Source organism: Nannobrachium achirus (genome assembly GCF_963921795.1).
Source record: "Nannobrachium achirus genome assembly, chromosome: 13".
NCBI classification, from domain to species: Eukaryota; Metazoa; Chordata; class Actinopteri; order Myctophiformes; family Myctophidae; genus Nannobrachium; species Nannobrachium achirus.
The window spans coordinates 32,972,809-32,984,347 of NC_137833.1; the positions used below are offsets into that span (position 1 = coordinate 32,972,809).

General features: G+C 41.5%; 2 long non-coding RNA genes across 2 annotated transcripts; both read left to right on the plus strand.

Moving 5' to 3' along the window:
- Positions 1–6,705: 6,705 nt before the first annotated feature.
- LOC308297122 lies at positions 6,706–8,264 on the plus strand. The gene is made up of 4 exons (XR_013962661.1): positions 6,706–6,818; positions 7,046–7,160; positions 7,825–8,025; positions 8,161–8,264. It is a non-coding gene; the product is annotated as an uncharacterized lncRNA (long non-coding RNA).
- A 170-nt stretch (positions 8,265–8,434) lies between these two features.
- LOC308296592 lies at positions 8,435–11,023 on the plus strand. Its single transcript, XR_013962632.1, has 4 exons — positions 8,435–8,562; positions 9,144–9,260; positions 9,704–9,878; positions 10,369–11,023. It is a non-coding gene; the product is annotated as an uncharacterized lncRNA (long non-coding RNA).
- Positions 11,024–11,539: the final 516 nt, after the last annotated feature.

Sequence of the window (11,539 nt, forward strand, 5' to 3'; positions counted from 1 at the left end):
ACTGGGTTTACACACAAAGAACGTGAAGATAGACGGGTCCCAATAATCTAAAACAAGTAAAAGAAATGGTCATGTGAAGGGAGCAAAGGTAGAAAGGGTATAGCATTGAAAGATGAAGGGATTGAAGGGGCGGCCCAGGGGACATTTAGAATGAAACAGGTGGGTCACTATCGGTACAACCATTTTGCCAATTCAATTGGGGGGCAGACCTCCATTCTCAGCTGGAAGGAGAGAAATGATTTTCTGTGTACACCATGAAGGTTACTAAACTTTTGCATTCAATCTTGCTTCTGGTCTCATGCTCATTAAAACATACGGTACTAATCCCCTTTGCATATGAGAATCCAGGAGCAAGGGGCCAGCAGGCACATTAATTTTGTCCCTGACATGTGCTTTAGGAAAGCAAGGTGTGAAGAAAAGGGTGAGGAAGAGATAAGGGGTGAAATACTTAGGTGGTGAGGTAAAGAGGTGAGCGAAAATATGTGGAAAGCCGGAGATGGAAGGGCAAGGTGGAGTGTCAGGGGATAAGACCATAATTTGAAAAGGCTGGGTAGAGTTAAGACCTTATTGGGGGAGGTTCCCAAGTACCTGTACAGCACTCCTGACAGTAGTTCTACGTAGTTGAGGATGTCATGTCTTGACACAAACTGCTCTTCATAATGACATCATAGTGTTCTTCAAAGAAAAATTCTTATACTGCATGGCATATGCCAACTTCAGCCGACTCAGAAAAACAACTGTACAATCCTGTGTGTTGAATGAACTCAGAGAAACCCCTTTCGATCTATTTATACACTCACAGAGTTAAAATGATTAAATGAATACTCAGGATTTCACTGTGTAGGTAAAGTAATTAAAGTCATGTTAAAGTGTTTGATTCATTAGTTGCAACACTGTGCCACCGCCACAAACCTTCCAGTGCTGCTTTAACACTGACAGGTATTTGGTGTTGACCAGTGTTGATTTGAGAGTTGTTTGTCAACTCATAGACTTGATATAGCTCTTGGGCGGGCCTTCCTTGTACCATTCCGACTATTGGCACTGTTAAATTAGGTAATTAAACTGCAGTGGACTACAAATCAACAGGATGTGTAACGCCATTCTCTCATTTATTGCCAGTGATGGACTCTTGGGTGATTACTTCTCAGATTAGAGGACTGACTCTGTGCTTTCTAGCTTTAAGAGAGAACTGTTCCACCACTGTGCTACATCATTACACTTTATATTTCAAAATGTCATCTGAATTCTCCTCAGAGGGGCAATCAGTAGTGAAGACCGTCTTGGGAACAGCCTCTACTCGTGTGTCACCCAAGAAGAAATTATGAATCCACATCTTCCCATCCCGTCAGAAAGTTTGTACTTTTGAGCAGTGCAAAATGTCAGGAATCTGAAGTGTGGCCTACATCTGGCCTACATCTTGGCACAAAGCGCTCAAAGTTTGTTGTACGCGAGGGTCACATTGGCCATGAAATTAACTCATAAATAGCATTGCTCATTTCACACTAGGTGTGATTTCTTTTAGTACAATTGGAGACAAAGAAAAATACAAAAGCAATTTTGTGACAAATTATAGAATGTACAATCTATTCCAGTGGGTGTAGCAGGAAGGACACCACTTGTCTATTGCAGTACTGTATATCTTAGGAAGGAATGAATAACCTTTGATTAAAGGGTTTGGACTACCTCTACATGTATGAGCATGCTTTCCATCTCACATTATATCATTGTAAGTACACTTCTTTTCACCTGACTGAGAGGGGTTTCACCAGGGGCGTTATAACGTCTTAAATAGTGGGGGGTATGACATAGCCGAGGTCTCATGCACGCGCGCAAAGCGAAAATTTGCGTTTTTTTTGTAGTTTTGAGCGTGTTTTATTCGGGTTTCCGCGGTTTATTTTTTTGCTAAACAATCGGGAACGCACACTACACTTTCCCTTTGCCTCTCTCCACATGCACCAGCCAGCAAGATAGTCTATAGTTATAGTAGATGGATTATTGGTACCAACACTCCAACAGACAGACAACACCAGTATTGTCTGTATCATTCAGTTCCAAAAGCTTTTCAGTTAATCTACTTAATTTTACACCACTGTCTACTACAGCAAGCATGATGTTATTGGTTCCCAAACGTTTTAGCCCGTGAACCAAGAGAAACTAATCCCAAACTAGTAGTAGTGAAAATACCCGATCTACAAGCTCACAACGAGTCGCTTCGCGCTGCGTTGTGAACTTCTAGATCGGCTATTTTCAGGACCCATACAATGTGTCCACAACGCTAGCCCAAACAGTGTTAGCCAGCAGCATAGCATCCATCATTACTCAAACTCTACAGCCACCGACTCACCAATTGCTGACTGAGTGACGATGAGACGAGCAGGACGATGTTTAATGCCTTTAGCCTACATGGTCTTGTCTTGGTGTTCTGTTTATATTCCTTTATGCCTGTGTTGCTAATTTCCCCAGATAGCAAAAAATGTAGATTCAACGTTGACATATAGTGGGTAGTGTTGAATTTTGGTTACGATTGAAGACTGATGGTTTTTCTACATTGATTCACTGTTGTATTGCAGCGCAACATTCAAGGCTTGAAATGCCAGCATTGAATCTGCGTTGAATCTATGGTCCAAATTCAATGATTAAAATGTCAACATTCAATCAGCATTGAATCTATGCTGTTTGCCTTTTTCTTTTTCTTTTTTCTTGATGGGGGGAGGGGGGAGGCACACCCCTCCTCACACCCCCCCCTCCCCCCATATAATGATTGAAATGACAACATTGATTCAACGTTTTATCCATGCAGTTTGCCATTTTCTTTTATTTTTTTCTTGTTGGGGGGAGGGGGGCAACCCACTCCTCCTCCTCCCCCCTCCTCCCTCCCCCCTCCTCCTCCTACCAACATTGATTCAATGTTTATCTATGACATTTGCCTTATTCTTTTTTGACGGGTGAGAGAGGGGGGATGCCTTCGCCTCCCCTCCCCTCCTCCCCCTACCTTCGCTAACCCTAACCTTAGCTGCCCTTGGGTTAGGGTTAGCCTTCTGGAGCCCATGGAGTGAATCTAAAATCAGATTCTCGATCAGTGCGTCGCTCCGATTCGCCCAATATAAGTTTCCTTCCACACAGATCTACGGTTTACAACTATAGGCTCTTAAAGGACAACTCCGCCCTAAATCACTTCTAGGCTGTGTTTCTTACTTGTTTTGATCCAAAATGACTGTCCATGGGGTCTATTAGGCATAAATGCTCCTGTTGTCTGATTTCCACAGCCAAAGCCAGCAGTCCGCAAAGCATAAAGTGGAACCCATAAGCCTCTTGCTTTTACACTCTTTATTTCTAGTCAAAAGTAATTTTCTTTTTCATGAATGTGTTACTAGTTGTCATAACAAACACATCCATGCCTTTGTTATCCCATACAAGCCACCACAGTCTCTAAAATCATGTTTTGAGGTCAGCACTCTGCTGAACTGTCAATCAAAGTGAACGTACTGGCCAATCACAGTGCGTCTTTTCCGGGACTTGGCAAAAAGCATAACAGCCTAACATCTGTTTAGCAGTGTGTGGTGTCTTTTTTTGAGACATCCAAGGCATGGATGTGTTTGTAATGACAACTAGTAACACATTCATGAAAAAGAAAAATCACTTTTGACCACAATAAATAGTGTACAAGCAATATGCTTATGGGCTCCAGTCTATGCTCTGAGGGCTGCTGGCTTCGGCTGTGGAAATCGGACAACAGGAGCATTTCTGCCTAATAGACCCCATGGACAGTAATTTTGGATCAACACAAGTAAGAAACACAGCCTAGAAGTGATTTAGGCGGAGTTGTCCTTCAATTTCCAAGTGCAGCGGTTCTCAAACTATGGGTCGCGACCCAAAGTGGAAGGAAAAAAAGACGATGTCCCTCACTCGGATATTACACCAGGCAGTCGTCTCGTGCATCAACTGACGACGATAGGCCGTGCTTCAATACACAATGTCACATCATGCATGTATAATTTGGGGGGCTGCGTCCACGACCAACGTGAAACCTCTCTCTCTCTCTCTCTCTCTCACACACACACCCCGACACCACACACACACACACACACACACACACACACACACACACACACACACACACACACACACACACACACACACACACACACACACACACACACACACACACACACACACACACTACAAACACACACACTACAAACACACACAAACTACACACAAACTAGGCAGGAAATATTATTCATATTAAAGAGATGGAAAATTCAATGGAGTTGGTCCTGAATGACTGCGACACTTGTAAGTGTGAAAGGTCACTGAAAATATTGAAAACGTGACCTTTGGGCCTAAACAAATCATGAGATATTAGAAAAACATCAAAGGGATGGTGGGGGTGATCATCACTTGGATCTCAATACATAAATATCACAACACTGACCTCATCAAACCCTACATAGTCATACATGGAGATGACTGGATCATCACCTAGATATCCATATGGAATGACAATGACTCAACATCTCATGTCACCCTCGGGGATCTCCAAATATGGGCATATATGGGCCCATATATAGGTAATGTCCATATGGACACATTCGGAGATCCCTTATGTGTCTCTCCATAGATGGAGCTGACTATAATCACCTGCCATATCCCTGCCCATATATGTTTCTATGCATATATGGAGCTGACTATCTGATCCTCATATATGAAGATCACGTCACTGATCTCATCAAACACTGGCCTACGTCATGTTGTAGTCATCAGATGGACTACACTTTAACTTTATGCATCGGGTGGAAGCAGTTTACCCTCAAATACTTCCATGTGGTCATTTTAGTTCCTACAAAATAAAACAGATGAGGTGTAGTTTAGCTTATTCTTTTAAGATGCAAAAATAAATATATATGTGAGTGTACTTTTCAGAGTAGCAATTGATTGCTGTTCAGGTGACAACAGATTGAATATTAACACAATATCTTAATGCTACTAAGTCAAAGAGAGTCAGTTAGTGTATAAAACGACTGTTTTTCGGTATAAAAATGAACTCTGCTCTGGCCAGGAGAATTTGGCAAATCTTTTATGGCCTGGGAACAAGTTTATTAATGGCCAACTATTTTCCTACGTTGATTCAACCATATTTTGCTATCTGGGTAGTATCAATATTCAAGTAGTAGTAGTATTAATATGCAGCTGGAACAGGGGGTCCCTGGAGCTCCGGGGGTCTTGGGAGGGGTGGAGGTTGTGGTTTGCCAGGCAAGGACTGTGTGTGCAAAGTTTGGCATGGTTGGGGCAACGGTGGCAGAGATATGAGTTGGGGAAAAGTGTGACGTGACGGACAGCCAGCATTTTCACGCGACAGGACCAACTACATCGGACTCAATGTCAAAAATCAAGTCAGAATAAGTGTATTTTATCTGAAAAAATATATAATTGATGCTGTGTGTTTTTTTATAACATTCCTATGTAAAATAAAATCCGGATTTATTAATATAATTATAGGCTATTAATGATATTATTAAAATTATTTATAGTATGTATTATAATTATAATAGTTGTAATAATTATTGTTATTATCATTATCAATCAATTTATTATCTAATATAATCTTTGCATAAGTGTTGTTCATCACATGAGAAACAATGCATTGTTGCATCAGCAGTTACAGGGTTAAGTTCGCAAACTTGGTTAGACCAGTGACATCACACAGAGTGACATCACACGGTGCTTTGATGTGCCTGCAGAGTGAAACTGGATTGAACCGGTTTGTTTGAATTGACTCAGTGACTCACTGCCACTGCTAGTGAGTGTGAATGCAGGCTGAAGGCTCTCTCATGGACTATATTTATATCTCCTTTTGGTAGGTGAAATTTAAACAATACTTAACCACTGGATAATGTATGTTAAGAATGTTGTCTGTGGTGTTTTTGTTTGTGGTGTTTCCTGAAGGGCCCATGCTAACCAGTAGACAAATACAAAGCTAATGCTAACTGATGCTAAAGTTACAGTACATCCTAAAGGAACTGAATGTTCCAACTGTGTTGAATAACTTATACTATGCCCTTTTGATAGAAGTGGCAGTTTTTTGGTTTTGTGTTATCATAGGTGCTTTGCTGTGTACTGTAGTATGTGTGGCTAACAAAGCTAACATTAGTTAGCAATTGTTCCATGTTAGCAGCATGTGTTGTTTGTAGCTAGCTAGCTAATTTCAATGTGCTAGTTGTTCAATGGTAGCAGAGAGTGTACAAATGGAACCAAACAACTCCTAACAGGTTAATTTGGTTCCATTTGTACACTGTTAGAGTTAAGGGGAGACCTTGACATTTTAATCTGTTGTTGACTGTTAGCCCCCAAAATAATCACATTTGAACTGCATGGGGAGTTTTGGGGACCTCCCAAAATATTCACATTTTATGGGGACCCTCCACCCACCAAGCACTTGGACTGCAGTGAGCTTGTAGATCTGCTATTTTCACATTGCCTCTTTCTTATATCAGCTGACAATTTGGCCAATGTTTGACCAGTTTGTATTTAGTGTTGTTTACTTTTGATGTTAGATCTTATAGTGGAGCTGATGTTAACACCACTGACACCAGCCAGACAAAATGACACATCTGACACTCAAAGGAGGCATGTGCTTGATCCATCATCATTTGTCAGATCATTTCATTTAATGTGTGTGTGTAATTGATAATGTGTGTGTGTGTGTGTGTGTGTGTGTGTACACTGTAGGAAGAGTCCTTCAAGGCGTGTTAAAGAGGACTACGCAAATCACTGCCTTGTTTCCATACCTGGCCGATCCCTAGGGCACTTTGGGCTATGTAAGTACATAATACAAGTCTAACTTCTTTACTCCTCACTCCTGGAATTGCTCGAAAAGACAAGAGTGAGATTTCAACTAAATTTCAACAAATGTTCTATATGCTGACCCCAACAAGTTGATCGCCACAGATGTCAGACCTGTTGACCTTGATTTTAGCAATTCTCCAGACAAGGGCATGTGTTTAGTTTTTTAAGGAGAAAAATAAAACACGTTCTTGTTTTTTAGGAGCAGTATTACAATCCAGTAGATGGGAGTGGGTTTCTTGCATGGAGAGTTAAAACACTTCAAAACGAAGCCTCAGAGGGACAAAAGAAGAGAAGAAACACTCAGCCACTGACAGGTATGTGATTTTGATTATAGTTTGAATTTCACATGTTAAGTTATTTTTTAATGTGCAGGCCTATAGTGCATTTTTGCTACTGTGGTGGGCATCGCAAGGGGGTCCAGTAAAAAGACAAGTGGCCCTCTGGTGTAAGGGGTATAAACTGTCTTAACGTTTTTGAGAAACTAAACCCAACATCACATTGTAGCAAATCGCGTGGGTGCCCACTAGGCCACTTGTTCCCAAGCAGTGGGTCGGGATCCATATGTGGGTCGCAGACAATTTTTTTAACGTCCCTTATATTTGTATAAAAAAGTAGTTAGTGAAAATGGCCTAAACTAGTGAAAACAGCAGATCTACAAGCTCACAATGCGTCGCACCGCATTGTGAGCTTGTAGATCTGCTGTTTTCACTAGCTTGGGTCCTGGGCAAATGTCTAATTTCTCTTGAGCTAATAGTTTGGGAACCACTGCTCCAAGCCATGGCCCATTGGTCAGAACTAGTCCCAAGTCCCAACATACCTTTCTCCTAACCCCTACAAGTACATACCTTTCTCCTAACCCCAACAAGTTGATCGTCACAGATATCAGACCTGTTGACCTTGATTTTCGCAATTCTCCAGACAAGGGCATGTGTTTAGTTTTTTTAAGGAGAAAAAATAAAACATGTTCTTGTTTTTTAGGAGCAGTATTACAATCCAGTAGATGGGAGTGGGTTTCTTCAGCTAACGACAGAAACCCAGTGTCTTGAGGGCATCGCACTGATGATGGTCAAGGAGAAGATGAAACAGACCTTCACCCATCGCCAAACAATGGTTCATGACCCAGTGAAGTCCTCTGAAATATTCACCACCTTTACAAGATTTCTTGACATTGCAGGAATGGTATGTCGCTCTTGAACTGTCTTGCCTTAAAGTCAAACTGAAATAAAAAATGACTTTAAACAGATCACATCCCTGGTCATAGGGTGAACCCATTAAAATGTATGCCATGTTGTTTGTATTCCATCCTGTCTGCAGATACAGGATTTTCTGATGTTTGGTGATGACATCGCTGCAGAAGTGGCCTACTTACTCACTACATGCAGTAAGTCCTTGAACAAAGCTGTGGACTCGCCCAGACAGGCGACCATGTAGATCTGCTTCATAATGCTGAATCCACAACAGAAGAACTGGAAAATGGTACGCTGGAATTAAAGGAATAATACTAATGGAAGAGGGGATGGTTTTGAAACCAAAATGTAAACAGATTTTAGTAAAAATGTCTTTGTTTCCCCCCACCCTTTTATTTTCCGGATGGGACAGTGAGATGTCCTCCATCTTGCCTTATCCACCACATGCCACCCTCACCTCAAGGCCGCAACGAGACCAGGAAAGCTCTCAGCCCGACAAGCCATTGACCACCTTTTGAAGTTTATCTAGGTAAGGTTACAGTTCAATTAAAGTTTTTAAGATGGCTCACTGTACTGTCCCTAATATTCACCCTTAAAACTATACTTTTCTGAAATTATGCGATGACCATGCTCATCTGTAATCAGCGACTGCCCTGTGATATGTGTCTGCTTCTAAATCTAAATACAGAATGAAGAAATTCAAAAACTGTCCTGGGTGTTCCCAAAATTAGATGCTAAAATGACAAAAAGTAATTTTGAAATTGGAATATCTCTTTAAGTTACTCTAGACCCCAGGGTGTGTTGTTATAAATATACCCTACCCTGGCTGGGTCACCCACCATTCACAAAAAATGAAGCATAGTGTTGCAGTTGTCAATTCTGTCAGCTCATTTCTTTGTCTCACTTGAAACTTTACATTTTCTGTTTACTGGAGAGATGGGGAGAGAAGGTTGCCATTGAACAATCCCTGCTACTGAGAAAATAAATATTCCATAGCAATGGCATAGCAATGACTGTTATCAGAATATAGCGCTATTTAACACTTATTTGTTGTTACTCAACCTTTGAATATGTTGGGATTGCCATAATATTTTTTCCTCTTCATTCCAGGCATTGAACACCTGCAAGCTCTACAGGGACTTGTTGAGATGGTTGGGGACATGGAGATGGCAGATCCAATGTGAAAAGTTTATGTGTTGGCCATTGAGGTGCAAGAGCTATATCCAGGTATGTATAAATGTATTATGGATTTTACATTTTTGATGGTACGATTATAGTCCAGGTAAAAATTTGGGAGGTAGACGAACATGTTCAATATACATTTCACACTACAGTGAGAAGATTAACTATCTTAACTATATCCCATACTACGCGTTGTGATCTGTTAGAGCTAGAAAGTTAAGTTTCCTTTAGGCCTGCTTTACACTGGCAGTCAAATCCAGCCTAAATCAGATCTGAGTCACATTCAGATTGGAATCTGATTGGCTTAAATGGTCACATGGAACCAATCAGATTCCAACCCGGATGTGACACAGATCTGATTCAGGCTGGGTTTGGCTGCCAGTGTAGTCTGTTTCCATGGTCCACTTGAAGAGCAGAAACTTTGTGAAATGTGTTAATCATGGAATCTCTGTTCACTGGCTGTGGACTCTGTGTTCTCGTTGGAACAGGTAGCCATTCACCACAGTGCTAAGAAGGACTGCAGTCGCCTGTTCCACCAGTTGTTTGACAAATTCTTCACGACTGAAGAACTGAAGGATGCAGTTGTCACAGGGAGGCATGGTGTTGTTCCAGAGCTCGAGGGCAAACATATGCTGGACCCCACCAAAGTGGAAAAGATTCAAAGTAAGTTTATCTTACACTTACACGTTTTGTAAAGTATATTCCGATATACAGTATGATGTCACCATTGCATTGGTTATATGTGGGAAATAATGTGTCTGATACATTGTGCAGTAGTTAGTAAAGAAATGCTGCCCAGCTTCAACATGATGTTGCAGTGGTGAGAGTCTCTCCCAGTCTAGTCAAATACTTTTTAATGTAATATTGTAACATCCCCCACTGACTGAGCAAAGGACCGAACATGGGGACAACTAGCCCCATATAGAACCTCACTCTCCCCTGCATACCGTTGTGCTCCTCGAGATGAGGTCGTAAGCGGATATCCCTATGCCTCCACAAAAAGTAAAGGTAGTTCCATGCTCCCAGAGTATGATTTTCCATCCCGCGGTGCATAACAGTATGCAGCAGAGGTTCTATATGGGCTAGGGGAAAACATGTTTAATGTGCTATTATAGCTAATTTCATCTTCTCTGTCTCCAATCTTACGGTATAGCACCGAAGCTGGATGGAAGGCAGTATCGGTGGACTGGTTGGACAACGCTGAGGTGATTCACCGCAAGGGGAAGAGCAGGCTGTTCTTCCTGAGAAGACTGGGATCGTTTAGCCACCAAACTGTTATGCCAGGGTTTTTTTTTTAATTAATGTGGAATAACGTGCTGGGGAGGAACTGAGCGAGTGACACCTTCAACTCAACAGACTGGTGAGGAAGGCGGGCTCCGTTGTTGGGTTCTCCTTGTAGGGGGTGGAGGATTGGCCAGGGTGGAAGCTGGACACAAACTTGAAGAAATCCTCCCACCCCCTCCACCTTAAGACAGAGGAGCCGATAGATTAATCTACCCAGGACGGAGATGTGAGAGACTGGGAAAGTCCTTTGTGAATGTTATACAATGAGAGAGAGACACAGCGGTCGTTTGGACAACTGTAACTTAACTGGAATAATTGTTACTGACTGTTCCTGTGCGGCTTTGCTGGGAGTCCAGCCCATGTCACTTCTGCTTTTTTGCACTGACCAATGGACATTTTGCATTCTCTGTAAGTATGTGCCTGTATGTTACAGTTTTTTTCGATTGCTAAAACACATTTTTCAAAACTGTACGTTTGTTTCAAAACTGCACACACAAAACTCCAAACATCAAACACAAATTGCTAAACCCTGGCATCCCTTTGCAAAACAACACTTTGCCATCAAATCTCTTAACATGTTCACAAAATGGAACTCGTGTTTTCATTTGGTAAACACAGCCATATTTTCACATGACACACACATGCATTCATTGAATAAACACAACTAGCTTTTGGCTGAACACTACCAAGCATGAACAGAACACTGAAGAGCAAAATTGAAAACACAATTGTCGAAATGGAACACACTGAATGAATGTCAATTACTCTGGTAAATGAACCAATTCCATTTTTGTAAAATGACCCAGTGTATGCCCACTTCTCTCATAGACAAACATAAAACAGCACACAAATATGCAGACAAAACATTTTATTGACTGTAGGTCTAAAGGTTTACCCCCAAACACTCCAAACAAGCCCACAACGCGTTGTGTGCTTGTAGATCGGCTGTTTTCAATAGTTTTGTGCGACAGTCTTGTATGATGTAGCAGGGCTTTTCTTTACCAAAAGCCGTACACATTTGAAACTTGGAGATACAAGTT